The 20,727-nt window shown below is 31.9% G+C and overlaps 1 pseudogene; it reads left to right on the forward strand.

Annotated features, from left to right (window-relative positions):
* The first annotated feature begins 1,428 nt into the window (after nt 1-1,428).
* Nucleotides 1,429-20,122, forward strand: LOC149527827 (regulator of nonsense transcripts 1 homolog; annotated as a pseudogene).
* The last annotated feature ends 605 nt before the right edge of the window (nt 20,123-20,727 follow it).

Below are 20,727 nucleotides of genomic sequence, written 5' to 3' on the forward strand. Positions count from 1 at the left end.
CATGTGTCTAGTTGTGAGATAGAGCTATTAGGTGACACTCTTGTTATGTTTATGGTTGCAAGATAGAAACATTTCCATGATAGAATTTATGTTTGAGGCTCTCACACCCAAAATATTTTGGCGAATCATGTTTACAATTGTAAGATAGAGCCACTAGATGCCACTTCAGTTATAATTGCACATATTCTTTAATCACACAATCACACATTTTGTTTGGGGTATCATTCTTATAGTTTAGTTTCAATTGGAAACCTCATGCTTATATCTGATTCTTAGCATTGAAAATATATATTCTATGGGATTGCTTTCACATTAGCATTCTATTTTTAAATAGATTTCTCATTTAGTGATATTAGATTTCCACAATTCATATCAATGAATTATTTCTTCTAGGTTTGTTTGTACAATGGTAATGTTTTAGATAACACTATATGATCCAAAATATGACACTATATCACAATATATTTTTGTATCTAAATGCCAAGCATATTGAATTATCTCGTTCCAAAAGCCTGTCCACAAAATGTTCCTAGAGCAGTTCCTATTCCTAGCTAGCCTCTTGGGATTGGTAAAACCAGAGACAATGAAATATCTAATTACACTTAGTCTATAGTCCTTAGGATAATAATCTTCAGCAACAATGATAATCATCTCTTACTCCAGTCTCAAACTATACAAACCTCTTAATAAATTGTTGAAAATATGATGCCCCTATTGAACGAATTTCAAAAGGTAATGTCCCTCTAACTGGAGAACACATAGATCACATCTAATTCATATTTCCTTTTATATCTTACTGAAGAGAATATATTTCCTTGAGAAAAAAATTGATATACATTAATATGTTTTGATCTTTTAGTCATCTTCGTTAGTTGATGCATTAATCACATTAGTCATTGCTATCAGGATTAGTCAAGGTATGTTGCTGATAGCACCTAAGTAACTTTCACCTTGTGATATCTCTTTGAAGCATTTTGCAAATAATTAAGATACATTTTCTATAACTCCACATTTTGCAAACATCTAGGCCTTCTAGAAATTATAGGATCATTTTAGTTACATTTGAATAAATTAATCAACAATTGCCATATGTGCAAATATAAACAATAAGTACAACATGTCCAATTTATTTGTAGATATAATTTCTTGTGAAGAAAGACCACACCTGACAATATGAACCCAGAACAAAATAATGAGATAATGGCTACATTATGGGCTCAATTCCTAAGAAAACTTGATAAATTTTATTGTCCTTGCAAAAAGTGTAAGGGCTTAAAGAATCGAAGAATTCTAATCACAACAAGCCAGAGTCACTACAGGCAACATGGTCACATTGAAGGGGGCCACAATTTTTTTCCATTGTTGAATGTGGAATTCCTACTAGAGGAACATGGAGGTGTGAATATCCAAGCTAAGGATGAAACTCCCATGGAAGAATATGATAATGTGCTAGTTTACATGATTGAAGAAGATGGTATTGGGGCAGCTGATGAAGTGGCTCACAATGATGGTACTAGCGAATCTGATAATGATGATGAAGATGGTCTTGATATACCTTTACTTGAGAAGGCACATGAGACCTTATATGAAGGCTCCCAAACAACTCTACTCTTGGCTATAGTGTTGCTGGTGAACTTAAAGGTTATGAATGGTATATCCAATGTAGCAATGCCACGTATGCTAAGGTATACCATTTTTGTCATCTTTAATGTTAGCATACAATTACTATTCATTATATTAACAATGCATATTTGTTGTTGTAGGTTGATTAGTGAGTTTTTTTCACAAACATCAAACATTTTGCCTCATTCATAATGAGAATTATCTACCATTATGAATAAGATTGAAATGAAGTATAAGACAATACATGCATGTCCCAATGATCACATTCTATATCATAAACAACATGAATTTGTAACAAAATGTCCTAATTGTCATATTAATAGATATTGGTTAGGTCAAATAACAAAATAGGTGTCTCATAAGGTTCTTTGGTACATTCTCATTATTTCATGTCTTCAACGATTATTCAGGTGCACTAGCTTGGCACAATTTATGGATTACCATGCATGCAATAGAAGTCAAGATGACATTATGTGAATTCTTGCCCATGGTTTTTCATTTAAAGAGATAGAAGAAATATGGTCACACTTTAAAGAAGAACCTCATAATATAAAGCTTTCATTGGCAGCAGATGGTGTCAATCCATATGGAGATATGAGATCTATTTACTTAGTGTGGCCTATTTTTGTTATTAACAATAACATTCCTCCTTGTATGTCCATAAAGAGGGAGCACATAATGTTGTCAATGATTGTACCAGGTATTTTTTTCATTTTATAGTTATCTAAATTAATTTATAAATAGTGCATGAAAATGGTCATAATAATTATGTAATGTTTGTGTTCATTCAATTACTAGGTAAGTACCAAGTTAAAGATATGAACGTGTATATTGAACCCCTAATTGATGAGTTGTTGAAGTTATGGAATGGAATCACTGTGTGTGAAATCTCTAGACTGATAGGACACTAACAATTTCAATTCCATGCAATGCTTATATGGACAATACATGATGCCATTGGGCTAACTCATTTTTGCAGTATGTTATATTATTAAGATCACATATTTTTTGTCTGTTACAGTGCTTACACATTACTATTATATTCTTAAGTTGTGCATGATAATTGTACATGATCCAATTGTACATGATCTTTTAGGTCTTTAGACAAAGGGAAAATTCACATGTCCAGTTTGTGGTTTGAAGATGAAATCTTGTCATTTGAGAAGTTTAGGAAAGCAGGTGTTCGATGAGTTTAGGCACTTTCTCCACAATAATCATAGGTATCAAATTGTTGAAAAACATATTTTCAATTGGGAAAGAAGAGACATCATCAAGGCCATGAAGAATTACACCTCATCTATAGAAGTTGGAATACGATTGACTAAATCGTCGAGGTAATGTCCAATTTGTCATCTGAAGTTTAAAATTTATATTTTGATATTGTCTTATATTTACTAATGTTATAATTGATGTTCATGAAGGTTGTTAAGGCATCAATGACCAATGTCCTAGAGGAATGAAAAGTTATCCTACTCAATTTAGTAGGTTATGATACTACAAGGATCTCCCAATTGTGCATTTGTTTGATGTTATGCATATTGAAAAGAATGTAATAGAGACACTATGGAAAATGTTGAATGGAAGGTGTCATAGAGAAAAAATTGCCAAAATTTGTACTGACATTCATGAATCCAATCATGCACTAAATTATTTCATTGAATCAAATAACAATGGAGACTTCATAAATACAAGTGCCCTTCCTTGGTTATTGATGGAGTAACAAAGTGATGCATTAAAAGAAGTCATAAAAAAAAGAAAAAATTTTGACAAGATATGCTGCAAATATAAGCATTCTTCTATCAAAGAAAGATGACTTTGGGCTAGGGTTGAAAAAACATGATTGGCATACCTTCGTCAAGGTAAGTCATGTTCTCTATTTACAGTATATTTATAAAATTGAATGTACTACCTATTGCATTTTTTAATAATATATTGAAATGATCATTTTTTAATGATTGCAGTATGTCCTACCTCTATCCCTTCCACACTAGTTTAACAATAGTATTAAACAAGTTATATATGATCTTGGAAAATACATGAGGTTAGAAGTATTTTTTTCCTAGATTTGTGGCTTTTTATCTAAAATCTATTGTAAAATTTTATTTGAAATCTTGTTTATGTGTTTTTGCATGTTGAATCTCTTTTAGGTGGTTATCATCTAAAGAAATTGATATAAAAGATATAAAATATTGGAAGATAAAAATTCCACAGCTTATGTGTGAAATGAAAAAGTGTTTACCTCCAACCTTTTTCAATGCTCAAGAACACTACCTCGTACATCAAGTTGAGGAGATTGAATTGTGTGGACCTATACAAACTAAGTCAATGTTGATGGTTGAGAGGCACTTGAAATTTATGAAGGGCTTGGTTCAACAAAGAGCACGTCCTGAGGGTTCTATGGTAGAGGGATATATGGTATACTAGACCATGGTGTACATTAGTTAATATCTTCCAAAGTTTGTAGCAAATAGCCATGTAGATCACATTTGGGATCCCAACTCTAATGACAAATTTGAAGGGGAGTACCTGATGGGGAAAGGTAGGTTGGGGAGAGTGAGAGGTAATTATAATTTTTTTTTGTAGTTTAATAATTCTTATCCATCATCAATATATATAAGTTGTTTCTAATTGGTGTGATTGTCTTCTTTATAATTGGTCATGAGTGGGATGCACTACATTTGTATATTGCAAACAATCTTGATTGGATGACGGTATGGATTCAATAGTCTCAAGAAAATGGTCACTCATTAACATGGGATGGTGTTGCATCATTAGGTAAAGAAGCTCATCATAATGGAGATCCCAATGTTATGCCAATGGTAATTGATCTAATATATGGCTTAAGAGATATAAAGGTACGCATTAGATTACTAATCATGAGACATAAGTTTAATATCAACTCACAGATCGATGCAAATAATCTTGATATGTTTGAATAATTATAGGTCAAACACCACAAAGCTATGTACTACCATGACTATAAATTTTGCACAAAAAAGTTAGACAAAACGAAGAAAACGTATGATTCTAGGATAAGTGTTATCTTCACGGTCACCAATATTTTGTCTAGAACTGACATACATCCTCAACAATCTAAAAATTGATACTATGTAATTTTAGATGATATACTTGAGTGCAACTTTAATTCATTCAAAATAATTCTATTTGTTGTCAAATAGTTCAGGCTATGACTAAATCGAAATGATCCTAATAGGACTATTATTGAACGTGATAGTGGATTTACTATGATTAATACAAGGTCATTTGAGCCAGTTGGAGATGAGCCCTATGTTCTTTCAATCCAATGAAAGAAAGTATTTTACTTTGGTGTTCCACACAAACCAAGTTGTTCATCTATTGTTAAACATGACCCAAGAGGAAGGCAGCTAAAGTATAATGTGATGGAAGAAGAAGATATTGAAGAAGCACAAGATGAAGTAAATGATTATCAAGAATGACAATTATCTAGTGATGAAGAAGAAGAAAATGGTGATGATTTTGGTCATGCTGACGATAATAATGATAATGATGATGATGATGTTGATGATGATCATGATCATGGTGATGAAGATGGTGATGATCATGGTGATGATGGTCATGATGATGATGGTGATGAAGATGATGATGATGGCGATGAAGATGGTGGTGGTGAAGATGATGATCAAAGTGACAAGTACAATGATGGTGATGATGATGATCATCACATGGATAAATATCATGATGATCAATTAAATGTCTAGGTAGGATCAATGTCAACTATGATGGGGTCATGTACAACCAATTTTTTCTTTTCAAACCATATGTGCAGATATAAACATTAAGTAGAACATGTCAAATATTTTTTTAGATATACACATTAGTTACACCAAATTTTTGGCTAACTTAAGAAAAATGATTTACATATACAATCTACTTTATTATTAATATTTTATTTTGTAAGTCTATTACTTTAATTTCACTTCTGGTTTCTAAGACTTACTAATCTTTTTCACAGGGCGACATGGACGCACCATCTCACACACCTTCAATAGAGGTAAACATTAATTAATGTAATTTTTAATGTTAATATAGAAACAAATGTGATATTATTATTTTCTTTTATTTATGGCTTTCAAGTTATTTTGATGAAATTTTACTGATATTTAATGTCACAAATGATAGGAAAAAGCTAGAATGACAACTAATCAAATGCGATTTGAAATACAGGCATCATTTCTACATGACATCACCCTTAGTGCTGACCCTATGTTCATGGCCTAGAAACTTAAACAAAGATACAATAGTGAAATTGTTAACATTATCATTGAGGGTGGCACAAGCAAGGAGAAAGAGGCACTGAGAAAAGAATTGGACCGTAGGGTCCAATCTTTGAAGGTAAGCAGTAATTCGACTAAAGCAATTAAAGAACTTCAATAAATGTTAATATTTTATAGTATCTTATGGATCATGATCTCTAATTTTATGTGTTTTGGTATAGAATATGTGATAGTTGTGACATCACATAGTGAACATGGTGAGGGTTGTAGTGCACAACCTTTGTGTAAATAACACTTTGTTTGTTTTCATCAACATTATAACACTTACCTTTTTTTGTGGACACTTCTAGCTAGTATCCCATTTGATATTTATCCATTGAAAATGTCTTTGCTAACAATATTGTATTTTTTAGCTCATGATGAAGTGTGGACTCCTCCTTTGGTCGGTGGTCCAGTATTGCCTTATGCATTGTCGGCAACAAGGACCATGCAAACATCCTCATCTATGCCCACTACAACTGGTAAAACCTTGTTTTGCTATATTTTGTAATGTGCTAATCATGCATTTTTTTTCCTTATGTTGGAATGCCTCTTACTAAAAGGGGATTGATGTTTTTTATAAAAGTATAGACTAATATCAAAAGTTTATTTATTTTTTATCCTTTTTGAAGATAAATTTGTAATTTAATTTAATTAATCCACAAATAACTTAATCAACTAAATTTATATTGTAGTCTCAAGTTACTTTATGACATTATGCCTGAATTCCATGAAGGAGCTTTTCATTAAGGTAAGAAATTACATCAAAAAGGCTACCTTCTTGATGTAAATTGGAAAAAAATGACAATTTGGAGAAATTGCATCAAATAAATTAGCTTGGATTTATTTATTTTTAAAGAAAATGTGAACTATTTCTTATTTCTCTATTGCTTTATGATTGGGAAAAAGAAAAATATTACGATTAAAAAAACACTTGAGAGAAATGTCTGCTATGTGCTTTATTTATTTTTTATATTTTATATTTAATTGAATGTGTGCTTTGTTCAGTGCAATAGAGCCTATGTTAGCAACTATGTTGCTCCATGACTATTTTCATGGGGAAAAAACACCTGTATTAACATTGATAAAACTAGTAGAAACTGTAGATGGCTCTGAGGAATTTCTCACCAAGATTTTTGGAGTATTTGATGAGGCACACCTATACACAATACAAGAGTGAGTAAGGCCAAGAAAAAGAAAATAGCTTATTGGATGTTTATAAGCTCTAGTAGATCTCTAGATGGGAACAATTTCTCAACTTTTATTGGAATGTAGTTAAGACAAATATTTCCTTTCAGCTTCATTTAATTCCACTAAGAATTGTGGTGGTCCTTTCCATTTTGCTACCATCTCTGGCCATGCTTGAACTACTTGTATTGTTGCTTGTATGTGCTCAGCATCTATTTTTAAAGTGTTGAGTGCTTCATTCTCACAGATTGTTCTAATTCAACCTTTCAAACCCAAAGTTGTTCTTGATATACCCATGTGGCCAGATATACAAAAAACTTCATTTAGATTTACCTTCCTCAGTTTCAAGGGAATCTTTCTTCTATACCATGTGATCGCATTCTACATAGAAATTATGGCTTGACCATCACCTACTATGTCTAGATGTTTCCATCAATCTTTTAAATATATTATTTGATGCTCCAAACATTGTCTAAATATTATAGATGTTAAATCACCCTTTTTCCTAGTAATCTGATCACTTGACAGGCGATATATCAACTATCCATTGCTCTAGGTTGATCCTAGTCCAATGACAGATGGTTGGAGCTATGATGTTTGCACTATAAATTGCAATTTCTATCTTTAAAAGGTGATAGTTTCTTTCATTGATCCAAATAATATGTCAAAATGTTTTCTAGGAATTCCATCACATTCTATTTTGTAAATGAGGAGAGCTCTATTGTTTAAGTTTACAAATCATCCCACTATCATTATGAGAGGAAAAATCAGGTCCCAACTAAGGTAATCTTTAAAAATGATTTAATTGACATGTAGCTCCCAAAACAAAATGAAAAATGAAAAAGTACAACTTACTAGGCATGTTTTGTCCATGAAAATTTTATGGGAGGGTGTTGGATATATATATATCCAACACCTTCACTTCACTATATATATATATCATATTTCAGCACACTTCACTATATTTTTCATGGAGAGTTGTGTCTTATACTAGAAATATATTAATCCATAAATAGATAGATGATTGAATGGAGAAAAACTTTAGTAGCTTCTGTATTGGTATTTAGAAAAAGCTTGATAACAATACATCTTAAAAAACACATCTAATATAATTGTCTTCAATTTTTTTTCTTACAGAGAATGAGATTTGAGAGGTTTTGTAAACAAGTCATGACAGTCTCTGACTGAAAACATTGTTGGTAGGATATTTCATATTCAGTGTCTTTACTTTCATAATGGGATTTACAATTGCCTTTTGTAATGTATTCGCATGTTGCTCTGGTTTTCTCCTAAAAATAAATTGTCTGAGTTTTTTGCATTGAATCCATGACACATAGTTGTGTAACACCCTTTCACGTAGACATAGAAACATAATAAAGAAAAAGTCTTATAAAACAAGTTGATCATTGCACTTATAAAAGACTTCTCCCACACACCATATTTTCTCACTAATGTTAAATGTTTGGAAAAATGTTTTGTATACAAAGTAAAGAAACTTGTTTTTTTTAAATCATCTTTATTTTCATAAATTAGCTTGTGTGCAACCCCATTGTCCAATAATCCAACTTAGTGCAATAGTCACTTAATTAGACAAGAGACTGAACTCAAAGTTCACTTAGAGTTGTATTAGATGGTTGTTTCTATTTAATTTCTTAATACATAGGATGAATCTAGAGGAAGGTGAGGGGCCATTTAATCTTATTCTACAGTGTTTAAAAATTTCATGAAGATGGCCAATAGGTGAAAACCCCCTAAAACTATACAACCTTTCTCTGTTGTCTTGATCTAGGTTTTCATGGAGCAGCAGGGAATATCCAATCTCTTTGTTGTCTTGATCTAAAGGGAATATCCAACCTTTCTCTATTGAGAAAGAGGGAATATCCAATATTTCTTTGTTGTCTTTATTATCTTTCATTACTACTCCTCTTCCTTGAATGTTTCACATGCATCATTGTCATTCTTCCCAAAGGGAAGTACTGGCGGTTGTCAAATCAACATGCCCACTTGATTCATTTGATTCCATTGTAGACATCACTAATCTAGATTTTTAGGGGTGGAAAAAAAAAAAAATATATATATATATATATATAGACACACACACACACACACACACACACACACACACACACACACACACACACACACACAACTGATCTAGATTCATTTGATTCCATTGTAGATAACACTAATCTAGATTTGTAGGGAGCATGAGCAGTAAAAATTGGTTTCAATGCATAAGAAAATCCTACTTTTTTCTCACCTCCTATCACTTACCTTCTCTAAGATGCCACTATCAAGATTTGATCCTCCTAGACCACCATTATATCTCAACCCTTTTTAACTTCAATTATCTTAGATTTGAATCCTAACCGATCTATATGAGAAATCTATCACAACTGAAAAGAAGATGTTGGTTTGTACGTCAAATCACTAGTAAGATCAATTCACTTAGTTAGCACCAATTGTTTCAACAGTGGTTCAAAATGATAAGATCTAATATTATGAATATGATGTGCTTGTTCTTGCAAAAAAGGCTTTGGGAATGCCTTGTAAATATCACAGATTTATGAGTTCATAAATTGATTCATTGGCATATATTATGAATTAGTAGATTTCTAAGTTTTCCTACCATACTCTAGTCATTTAGCTTATGCTACTATAATAATATAGGAGCAGTAGTTAGACTGTAACAATATCTTTGGTTCCTTTAGCTAGACTATAACAATATCTTTGGATCCTTTTAATTTACAATATATTTTGAATTTGAGCACTTAAATGAATATCTCAAAAAAGATTTTAAAATGGGATCAACCTTTTCAAAGAGAAATCGGAATGTTGAAACAATATTTGAAAGCCAAAAACATAATGAAAGAAAATCTGATGCAAAGGCTACTTCACCTTCTGGGGTGAATCAGTGTTGAGAAAGAATCTAAATGATAGCTCATGAAATGCCTCAAAGGATGACAAGTCTAAATGAATGAATGATTTAGAAGAATAGATTTCTCTAGAAAACTTCAAACTAAGGTTGAGGATGAGAGTGTACAGAGGGATTGATCCCTAAGAGGTTTGATCTTCTCAATACTAAATTTTTTCTTTATAAGGAACATGAGATGCATTTTTCTCAAGAATAATGACCTATCTATGGGAATCAAAAGAGTTGAATAATTAAATCCTTAGTTGAAAAGTCTAGGTAGGAGATTTTTAATCCATTGGTGCTAAGTGACTTGATCTCACTAGTGATAAAAGTTATGCTAGATAGATCTTAATTCATCAGTGGATGTAACTAGTGATAAAAGTTATGCTAGATAGATCTTACTATAGTCCTATTTTGTGCACTAATAAATAGACCTTCAGTTCATAGAGTGACAGAGAGTAGTACTAGTGAAGCTGGTCCATTTCCTAGAGTAGTCTATGTGGTTAGTACTAGTTCATATGGAGGGACATTGTTGCTAAACAAGAAAACTATGTTTTCGTTAAAAGAAAAAAAGCTTCCAGGTGCTGTAAAATTGTTATTATTTAAAGTGTAAATTTAGTTTACTTTTACATTACTCATTTTGGACTGATAATCCTTTCATGATTTTTTAGGTACTAATATTTTCTTTGATCATCTTTTTGATATGACATTGAGACTATTTGGACCCACCATATGTAAAACGTATGTAGTTTCATATCATTGCTACATAATTTTTCTTTTCTTCCACTTATTGTAGTATATTAAAATTATTGATCTGACAATCTAATTATTTTTAAAAGGTAGAATTTACAAGCAGTTGAATTAAAACATCAACTAATTACATCTTTTGAGGAGAAATTTGGAAAAAAACATTTTTGACACTAGCCTACTTCTGAAAAGAGCATCAAAGCATTTGAAGACTATGAGGGATCAATTTAGAAGGGGTCTTAAGGAGAACCCAAAGTATGACCATCCTCCTATGATTCCACCAATGGAGTGGAATGAAATAATAGAAGATGCAAAGGAGAAAAGGCTATGTGAAAATAGAGTAAATGAAGTAGCACAAGGCAAAAAAAGGTATGTCATGATAGTATTAAGTACATTGTAATCATGCGCTAATTAGTGATATTTGTAAATATATAATCTAACATGTTTGAAATTGTTCATATACTACAGGACACGTCTATAGCTACAAAAGCAAGACTATAAAATGTTGGCAAACAAAAACTTGGCTCTAGTGGCTATATGAATCTTCAGTCTCGACTTGTAAGTAGGAGCAATGAAATTTCATATTTATTTTTTTATATAATGTTGCAAACAATTTTTTTTAATGAAACCATACATGGAAAACTGACAATATTAAGAAAAAAATATAGGGTATAGAATTCAATGTGGAGCTCACAGATGAAGATAGCAAAATTGCCTTGAAGGAAGGCTATAAAGTTGTGGTTGCATGCCTATGTGAAGAATCTGAAAGCCTTGCTCAAATCTAGTGCACCAAATGATATCTCACAGGTAAATTGGTCAAATGAAAAGTAAATGAAATTGAATAGTTTAAAATATTCTTTTTTGGTGTTAGTTTTGAATGTAAATTGACTGCATAACAATGTGCATAATATTTTACTACAGCCTTCACATCCTATCATAGAACATGTTCATGACGAAGGCCATGATGTGCATTATTGTGGTGGAGGTATTAATTTTCTATTGGAAATTAATTATGCAATTATGAATACAATTTAACATCTTCAATTGCAATTTGACGTGTATCCTTTTTTTGAATATTTCAGAGCATGTTGAACATCATGGTGAAGGAGTGGAGCATGTTCCAAGTGTTCAAAATGTTGATGTGGTGGCAAATCAAAATGTTAATGTACATGATGTGGCATTTTCAAGTACGAAAAATGCATTTTATGTTGTACTAGTACTTAATTACAAACTTATAACAGTTAAAAAAAGAAAAAGAGTATGCCTTATCCCATTTACTTGTTCTTGCAATAGAGCCCCCTTTAGTGCAGTAGCCTCCTGCTTCTCCAAAGAGAAGGAACCATCGTAATTTGACATTACATGTGCCAAAAGAGGAGGACAATGAGGAACATGTGGATGCTCCTATGAGCATTTTTCTTAAGAAACCTAAGAAAAACAAAAAGAACAAATGGTATTTTAAAAATGCTTTTGATAAACCTTGTTGGATAATGAAAGAACTTTGTTTTAAGTAATTATCTATGAATGATGTGTATTAATATTGATTTTTATTTTATGTTAATGAATATTGTTATATGTTAATGAAGTCTTGATTAGTATTGTGTATTAATGGATTTTATATCATATTAATGAATGTTATGTGATTGTATTGATTGAATGTTATATTTCATAAATGGATGAATGAATGAATGAAGTATGTAATTAGATGATAATGGATAATTTAGATTGATGATAGGGGGAAGGGGGTGAGGCCAGATGAGCTTCCACCTTCACGTGGTTGACCTTGTTAAGTAGAGAATATTATAGTATTCTTGAAACCAAGTGAAGCTCAAACTAACATACCAAGGAATTAGAAAACCCAAATCCATCTACCTCTCATCTTCTCATCCCAATAAGTCATATTTTTTGCCACTTTTATTTGGAAGGGTCTAAGTTCATTTTTGTGTATACATGTTGGAATGGAGCATTGGGCTCTATGGGTTCACCAAAAATTCTGGCATGGTGCTCTCTAGAATATCCATGAGGTATGAAATTAATGCTATTGTAGTTTGAGCTAAAGTGGATGAAAAAATGATCTTCAGCCCTAAAATTCCACTGTAACAAAAAAAAAAAGGTTTACTTACTGTATTCTAATCAAATATTCACTTAGTTTTGCAGTCTCATCACAAGCCTAGAGATGGACCTTTTGAAATGAACGATATATTTACCATCCTCAATTCCATCCCTGCCAATATCTTACTAACATATGGACTTTACTACAAAGGCCTTGTGCCAAGTCTTTGTTTTGGTGTTGTATGGACTGCCCCTTACCTTGTCTTCTATATTTTTATGAATTCAATCTTGGAAAATGGTATAATAATGATTTGGGTCACTGTATATTCCATCATCTAGGTAAATTATGAACAAGACATTGTTGAAAATTTACTTAATTCTTATGTTTACAAATGAAGGGGTTTAATGGGTGTGAAAACTTTTTCCAAGGAATAGGAATCACCATTGGTGGGGTTGCGCATATACTAGTCCACAACGGCCTTATTGATAGATGTTTTCCTGTTGGGCCACTTGGTGATATTCCATACCTTTGAAAATTAGTAGTGATGCATCAGGTTTTTGTTATAAACCCTCTTCTCATAGCTAGTTTAGGTTTGTGTGTGCCATTTTAAAATCTATAGTTCATTCATAAGTCAAAATGTATATATTTGGGCAGAAAAGAAATATAACAAATTTGTGTTGATGTCACTGTAAATTCATCATGCGAATAAATTTAATGGTATACCATTTGGTATGCCTATGATTTTGATTCAAGGCACCCCAAGAATAGGAAAAATTGTTACATTTGCAGCTATTGTATATCATTTAGCAAAGCAAGCAAAACAACGTATAGTAAAGAGGAAGTATCACATAATATCAAGAAGTAAATGGAAAAATGATGGTCTATTAAATATTTTTCATGAAAATATTGGTTGAAAATGAGATCTAATGTTTTTTGAGACATTTTAATATTTTTGAAATATCATTTGGCATTCATTTTTTATGAATAAAACTAATAATAATAAAATAATTTTGACTAACTTCTTTCATATTTTCTCCCTGCTGAAAATAAAAATGAACACGAACCTTTTGACATATATCATAAGATCCTTGTTCACTTTTTGTAAAGCATTAAAATATCCTTTTTATAAACTTATGTCTATTTTAACAAATGATTCATTTTTTAACCATGGCATAAAAATTGAAAAATGCAACTCAAACCTAAATTTGGTAAGGCAAAAAATAACTTTGTTCCCAATGATGGTCCATTATGCCTATATGGCTTGGTTGGGACTCAATATGTTTTCACTAAAGTTCATGTTAATTGTGAAACATATAATAGATTCTGTGGTATATAATTGATGAATAGTGTTAAAAACATTTCCTGTGGTTGTGGGTGTAGTCTAATATCTCTTTTTGATATGAATCATTTTTGAAACATGTACCCTTGTACATTATTTCTTAAAGTTGAATAATACCTACGTTCTAACTATTGTAATAGGGGAACTATCAAGTGCTGATGAAAAGAAGTATAAGGTACTTAAAAGAGCAATAGAGAGAGAGAGAGAGAGAGAGAGAGAGAGAGAGAGAGAGAGAGAGAGAGAGAGAGAGCTCAAAATGTTGATGTCATTTTCTCTACGTGTGTTGGTGCTAGTGATCCTCAACTGTCAAACTTCAAGTTTCATCAAGTTGGTCAACACAATTGATTTCCACTCATTAAATAACAAATTCTATGTGTACTTATAACAAACTTCACATTCTCACAATGGACATTCTAACATATAGTTTGCTAATTTTGCAGGTTCTCATTAACGAGTCCACACAAGAGTGCTTAATTCCATTAGTTCTTGGAGAAAAGTAGGTAATATGACTAGAGTTACAAATGCATATTGTTTACATGATTCTTATTCTCCTAAATTTAATTGAATTAGAATATTGAACACCAATAGTTTTCTAACTGTGTATATTTTGATTTATCGATAGTTGTTTTCCCGATTCAATATAGGGGGCACACTACTAATATTTATTATTTATGTCAAATTTAGGTGGTACTAGTTGAAGATCACTGCCAACTTGGTCCTGTGATAATGTGCAAGAAGGCAGCTCATGTTGGTCTTGCACAGTCTTTGTTCGAGCCACTTGTACTCTTGGGTGTTAAGCCTTTCAGATTAGAGGTTAGATTATTGTTTGTGTTTTGGTACGTTCAAAATGAAGATTACATTAACCAACACTTATTATATAGTCCAATGAAGTACTAACAGATGAATTATTGCTTGTATGGTACAATATACAAGAGATGTATAGTCTGATGTAATGGTCAGAGTATTATTCTATGTCTCATTATTATAAATTGCATGAAGATTATTTCTTAGTTGTTATGTCTAAATTTCATCATTTATTCTAAAATTCTATAGCTTGCAAAAAAAGTTCATTTTACTTAGCATGATTGTTGTTTTTGTTCTAGCATCCATAGATAGTTAATACATGTATGTTGCAGCAACTTCATAGAATTGAAGCTATTATTTGGAAATGATCTTGCACTCTGTGCTCATTTGAATTTTATCTGCTAACGATATTTGAATAATCTGAATTTGTTAATAAATTGAGATGCATTGAAAAGCATTTATAGATTGAGTTTGCATTCTTTGCAAGTTCAATATTGTATGCATCCATCTTTATCTAAATTTCCTTCAAACAATTTCTATGAAGGCACACTTTAGAATGGTGTATCTATAATTGAGAGACATTTAACTAGAATTGATTTTCCATGGCCAGTTCCAAATCGGCCCATGTTCTTTTATGTACAGGTGAGCAACCAAATTTATGTATTATTATTATTTCTTATGTTTGTGCATTGTGAATTCAATAGATTACAATTGCTACTATTATCAGTAATATTTTCTATTCAAAATTCAAAGTTTATTTAAAATTTCTTCTTCCAAATGGGACAAGAAGAGATAAGTGCAAGTGGCACATCTTATCTAAATAGAACTGAATCTACAAATGTGGAGAAGATTGTAACAACTTTTTTGAGAAGTGGTGTAATTCTTGGCCAGGTATTATTTGTTTTTGTCAAAGAATGTTTTTTGTTTGTAAAGCTATTTTCTATATTCTATACTCACTATGTTACTTTTCATAGATTGGGGTAATCACACCATATGAAGGATAGTGGGCCTACATTATTAATCACATGGGCATGCATGGTGCATTGCATCAACAGCTTTATAAGGAAATTGAGTTATTGATTGTTTTCTACCTTCTCCATTTATTAACAACACTTACATTTGAGTGTTGATTTTTATAGCATTTTTTGTAGGTTGCAAGTGTGGATTCATTTCAAGGTCATGAAATAGATTATATAATATTGTCTTGTGTAAGGAGTAATGAGCATCAGGTATGAAGATGTATACCCTTTGAACATTCTGGATGAGAAAATTGGAACCTAAAATATCTTTCTTGTGGCTAATGGATTGACTGCACTTCAAGAAATATGAAATTTGATTGTTTTGCATGTTGCTTTAGGGTACTAGACTTTTGAATGACCCTCGGAGGCTGAATGTTGCACTTACGCAAGCTTTCTATGGTATTGTTGTTTTGGGGAATCCAAAGGTTTTAAGCAAACCACTTTTGAATGGTTTACTCTCTCATTATAAGGTAATGCTTTTTCTCTATGATCTAAAATCATGGTCTATTGTGCATGTTTATGTGATGTATATACAATTTACTAAAATTCTATGATGTCATTTATATTTCTTTACAGGAATATGAATGTTGAGTAGAAGGTCCACTGAATAATCTGAAGCAGAGCATGGTACAGTTTCAAAAACCAAAGAAGGTAAAAGATGTTTCCATTAATTAACTCACCCTAGATTTGATGGTGATTAAAAGATGATTGTGAAACTTTTTTCTGAGATGCTAGGTCCAATGTTTCTTATGTTTGTTTTACTTTCATTTCAGGAAAGGATTCCATTTCTTAAAATTTGTACGATAAATAGAAACACTTCTCAACCTAGTAAAGATGTTTTCTTTTTTACTATTTGATTACATTGAAAGTGCAGATCAGTCTTTTGGAATTTGACTATAAGAATTTTTAACATCCACGTTTTAGATCTCACATAGTGATTATTCATCAGGATGAAGGAAAGTGCAAGAGAATAGAAAAATGATTGTAGGAATTTTTAACATCAGAGTTTTGTATCACACACGATGATCCATCATCGGAACAAAGGAGAGTGCAAGAGAATATAAAAAAATCATATTTTTCTATTCTCTTGTACTCTCCTTCATCACGATGGATCACACACATTATTTTTCTATTCTCTTGCACTCTCCTTCATCGCAATGGATCACCATGCGTGATCCAAAACTTTGATGTTAAAAATTCTTACAGAATCAAATTCTAGAAGACTGATATGCATTTTTAATGGATTGTGGAAATTTTATTAATTTACATAAAAAGTATCTTTCATTACTATGATGTTAGGTATATTTAGATTTGGGCCCCACTCATATATATGTGGTTTGATTGTGCGCTATGCTAATATGATAGTTCAACCTAGAAGCACCATTATCTATTATAATACACTAATCTTGCTTTCGATCTCCTTATCATGACCAACAGGTTTATAATGACCAAATAATTTTCCCTGGGGGTGGGCCAACTAATGTTACTAAAAAATTCAATGCTGGGATAGTGAATGATAAAAGGAATGCTCGTGCAAGAGGTTACATTTTAAAGATAGATGTAGTTTATTAGATAAGTGATTTCTAGTATTTGCTAAGGATCTAATCATTTATTTGTTCCTATCAACTACATAAATTTGTAAATGTTTCAATCTTTATTTCCAACTATGTGCATATGCTATGTAGGCAATTCATTCATGTCATTTGGACAGTTACCCAATGGCAATCACAAATCTAGGGTGCACCCAATTGGCTTTCCTTTTCCACAAGTTCTTGTTCTACCATACCCTAGAGCACCACTTGGTCAACCTTATGCAATACCTTCACAAGGTGGTGTCCATGGAGTAATGGGTGTTCCTCAAGGGCCACAAATGGGTAATAGAGGATTTGGTATAGGACGTGGAAGTGCTAGTGGTCCCATTGGGGGGCATTTGCCACATCAAGGTTCATGTCAACCAATTGGAGGTATGGGATCTAATTTCAACTTTGTTGGTCTTGAAAATCTAGCAAGCCAGACTTTAGTTGGAGGTCTATTGTCTCAAACTAGCTTATTGACTCAGGTAATCATGTATATTTTCTGGCTTTTGTTTGATAGGTAGGAAATACTAATAGTTGTAGAAAGCTATGGGAAATGTTTTTTGAACATTTGATTGAAGTTTGTATTAATGTGTTATGGTAGTTGCCTAATCAAGGATTGAGTCAAAGCCTATGAGATGGCTTTTCTCTTGGAGAAATGTCTCAGGTACTCTTTGAGCATATGTATCATTGCTTAAATTAATGATGTCAACGAGTGATTTGTAACAAAACAAGTAGATAGATTTTCTATGTTGTATATTGTCTAATTGAAAATCATATATTTAAAGTAAAAACCGTCTATCCAAGATTTTCTTGGGGAATATTTCAAGAGTCAAGGATCTCACATGGCTTACAATGTAGCTAACTTCAATACTTAGGTGATGGTTCTTAGATTTTCGTTCAAAATTATTGCGTGAACTTACAAACTTTAATTGAATATTCATTTTGAATTGCAATCTTACTGTATAAGTTTTTACATAAACATCCCAAAGTGGATATGGTGTTGAGTATGTCACCCAAAACATGTAAGGGGCCTTCCATGGAGACTTTTTGAATCAAAATTCCCAACGTGGCTAATCAGTATCGAATACTAGAAATGACTTCATTTCTCAAGCAAGTCATCAACTTGATCTGTAGATTAAGATTTTTTTTGGATTTACATCTCTGATTTTTTGTTATGTGAAGACTATATTGATCTACAGATATAGATTTTGATTGGATATACATCTCTGACTCTTTTGTATCTATCGACTACCTTTTGTAGATTTTTTCAATAGGATGCACCAAGGAGAATGTTCACTTGTTGTTTGCTTAAGAATGTTCACACACTATCATTTTCTTATATAATAGTTGTAATATGTTTTGATATATTTTTGGTAGTATTTTTTCATATGTTGAGGGAGTCAGGTGAGACATTATTTTGAAGCTAGTGCATATTGTTTGTGTTTTCCCTGTCTCTGGAATTTTTCAAAATTAAATCATATTATGGGATGTGGATGTCAGTAGCAAGGAAGATATTTTTTCTTGTAGGCATCTAATGTTTTATGGCCATGAAATTGGAAATTCTATAGGTAGTTGCATGATAGGTTTCCAATATTTTGTATGATTGCTCTATTTTGTTATCCCCACTTTCTTTAGGTTGAAATGCCTATTTAATAGGTAATTGAATTATGGTATATGTCCTGGTGTGAAGTATGTTGTATTCATGTTGTCTTTGATTTTGATTGACTTTTCATGCTAAAGTGTCAGATGGTGAACTTTCTTACGTAGTTACCAGATCTAGTTAGTTTTAAATCAAATTCAACTTGATCCAAAAAAAATTCTACTAGGAAAATTTGTCCAATTCATCCTTGGCTTTTCAATTCCTATACAAATTTTAGTGAATTATTTCTTGGGTTCTAGATTTCCAATTTTTATGGATCTCTTGAACAAATCAATTTTTTGGACCAGGTAATTCTAGTTTTTGAACATTGAATTGATCAAACCTTTTGGTTTTGAACCTTTAATTTTTTTAACTTGGTACCTATGTTTTGTGAATTTTGATCTAAGTAATGTGGTATAGCTTTGTACCAGCCTTTGCTTTTACACTTTCAAGAAAGAATTCAATGGTTTACTTATAAGTGATTTCTGCCTTGGGTACCCGAAGGTTCTTGTAGCATGTCTAATTTTTTTGTGCTTATGATGTTGCTTGATATATATCATGATTATTCATGGTTCCATTGTTATTTCCTTTATGTACTTTAATAATTGCAACTCTTTGATTAGGCCTTAGGTTATTCCTTGTATAATGATTATTTATATTCATACAATCTACTACTCAATATATCTCAAAATATTAATTTAGTTTACATGCATTTCTTGCTTTAAGTAGCTGAATGATTTTAAATGTTCATTGAGTTTCAAATATGTAAAACTCAATGCTGGAAAATCCTAATTTTGACATAATTTTGTATAGGACTATATGCCACATGGGTCCTAGGGCCTCTTTATGCAGGTAGGTTTTAATGACCGTACACAGGATGAGACATCACAGTCTTACTTTGGATTGGCTGGACCACTTCAGTCATAGGTAAGAACTAAGAAGCCATTCATTTCAAATGTTACTTAGCATTCTCTATTTGTTAACTTTTTCTAATACTACATAAACAAAAAAATATGGGAGCTTAGGATGATTGTGATATTTTCCTATATTTTCAAGGGCCACTTAATCTGTATTCATAGCCATTTACTTAGTATGCTCACCCACTAAACCAATAGGCACAGTAGCAAGGTCCTCAAAATTAGAGGCATTAGTAGAATGGTATTTATATGCTATGTCTTGAAGAAACATCAATTGGTCTTTTTGTTTGGCCTTCTTGGGGTGCCTGTGAATGGGACTTTCACCAATTTTAGGCAGTGGGACTTGCCAAATGGCAACTACTTATATTGTATGACTACATCATTCAGGTAGTGGGGGTCTCTGATCTTTTTTAAAAGCATAAAGAAGTAAACTACAGTGTTCTTCCTTATGGTGCCAGCTGTGGAAAAATATTTTGATATGCTTCAAATTTTGGGTTTTTTCCTTCTCTTGAGATATTGGACTATTCAAATGTGCTCTAGCAAATTTAGACCCCTTCATGCACAAGGATTCTTTGCACTTGTATTTGGCCCAACTAAATAGCATGTAAAATAACT

This window comes from Cupressus sempervirens, unplaced genomic scaffold, assembly GCF_028749045.1.
Source record: "Cupressus sempervirens isolate cs-2001-9-10 unplaced genomic scaffold, ASM2874904v1 CseChr00s100002_03, whole genome shotgun sequence".
Taxonomy (NCBI): Eukaryota; Viridiplantae; Streptophyta; class Pinopsida; order Cupressales; family Cupressaceae; genus Cupressus; species Cupressus sempervirens.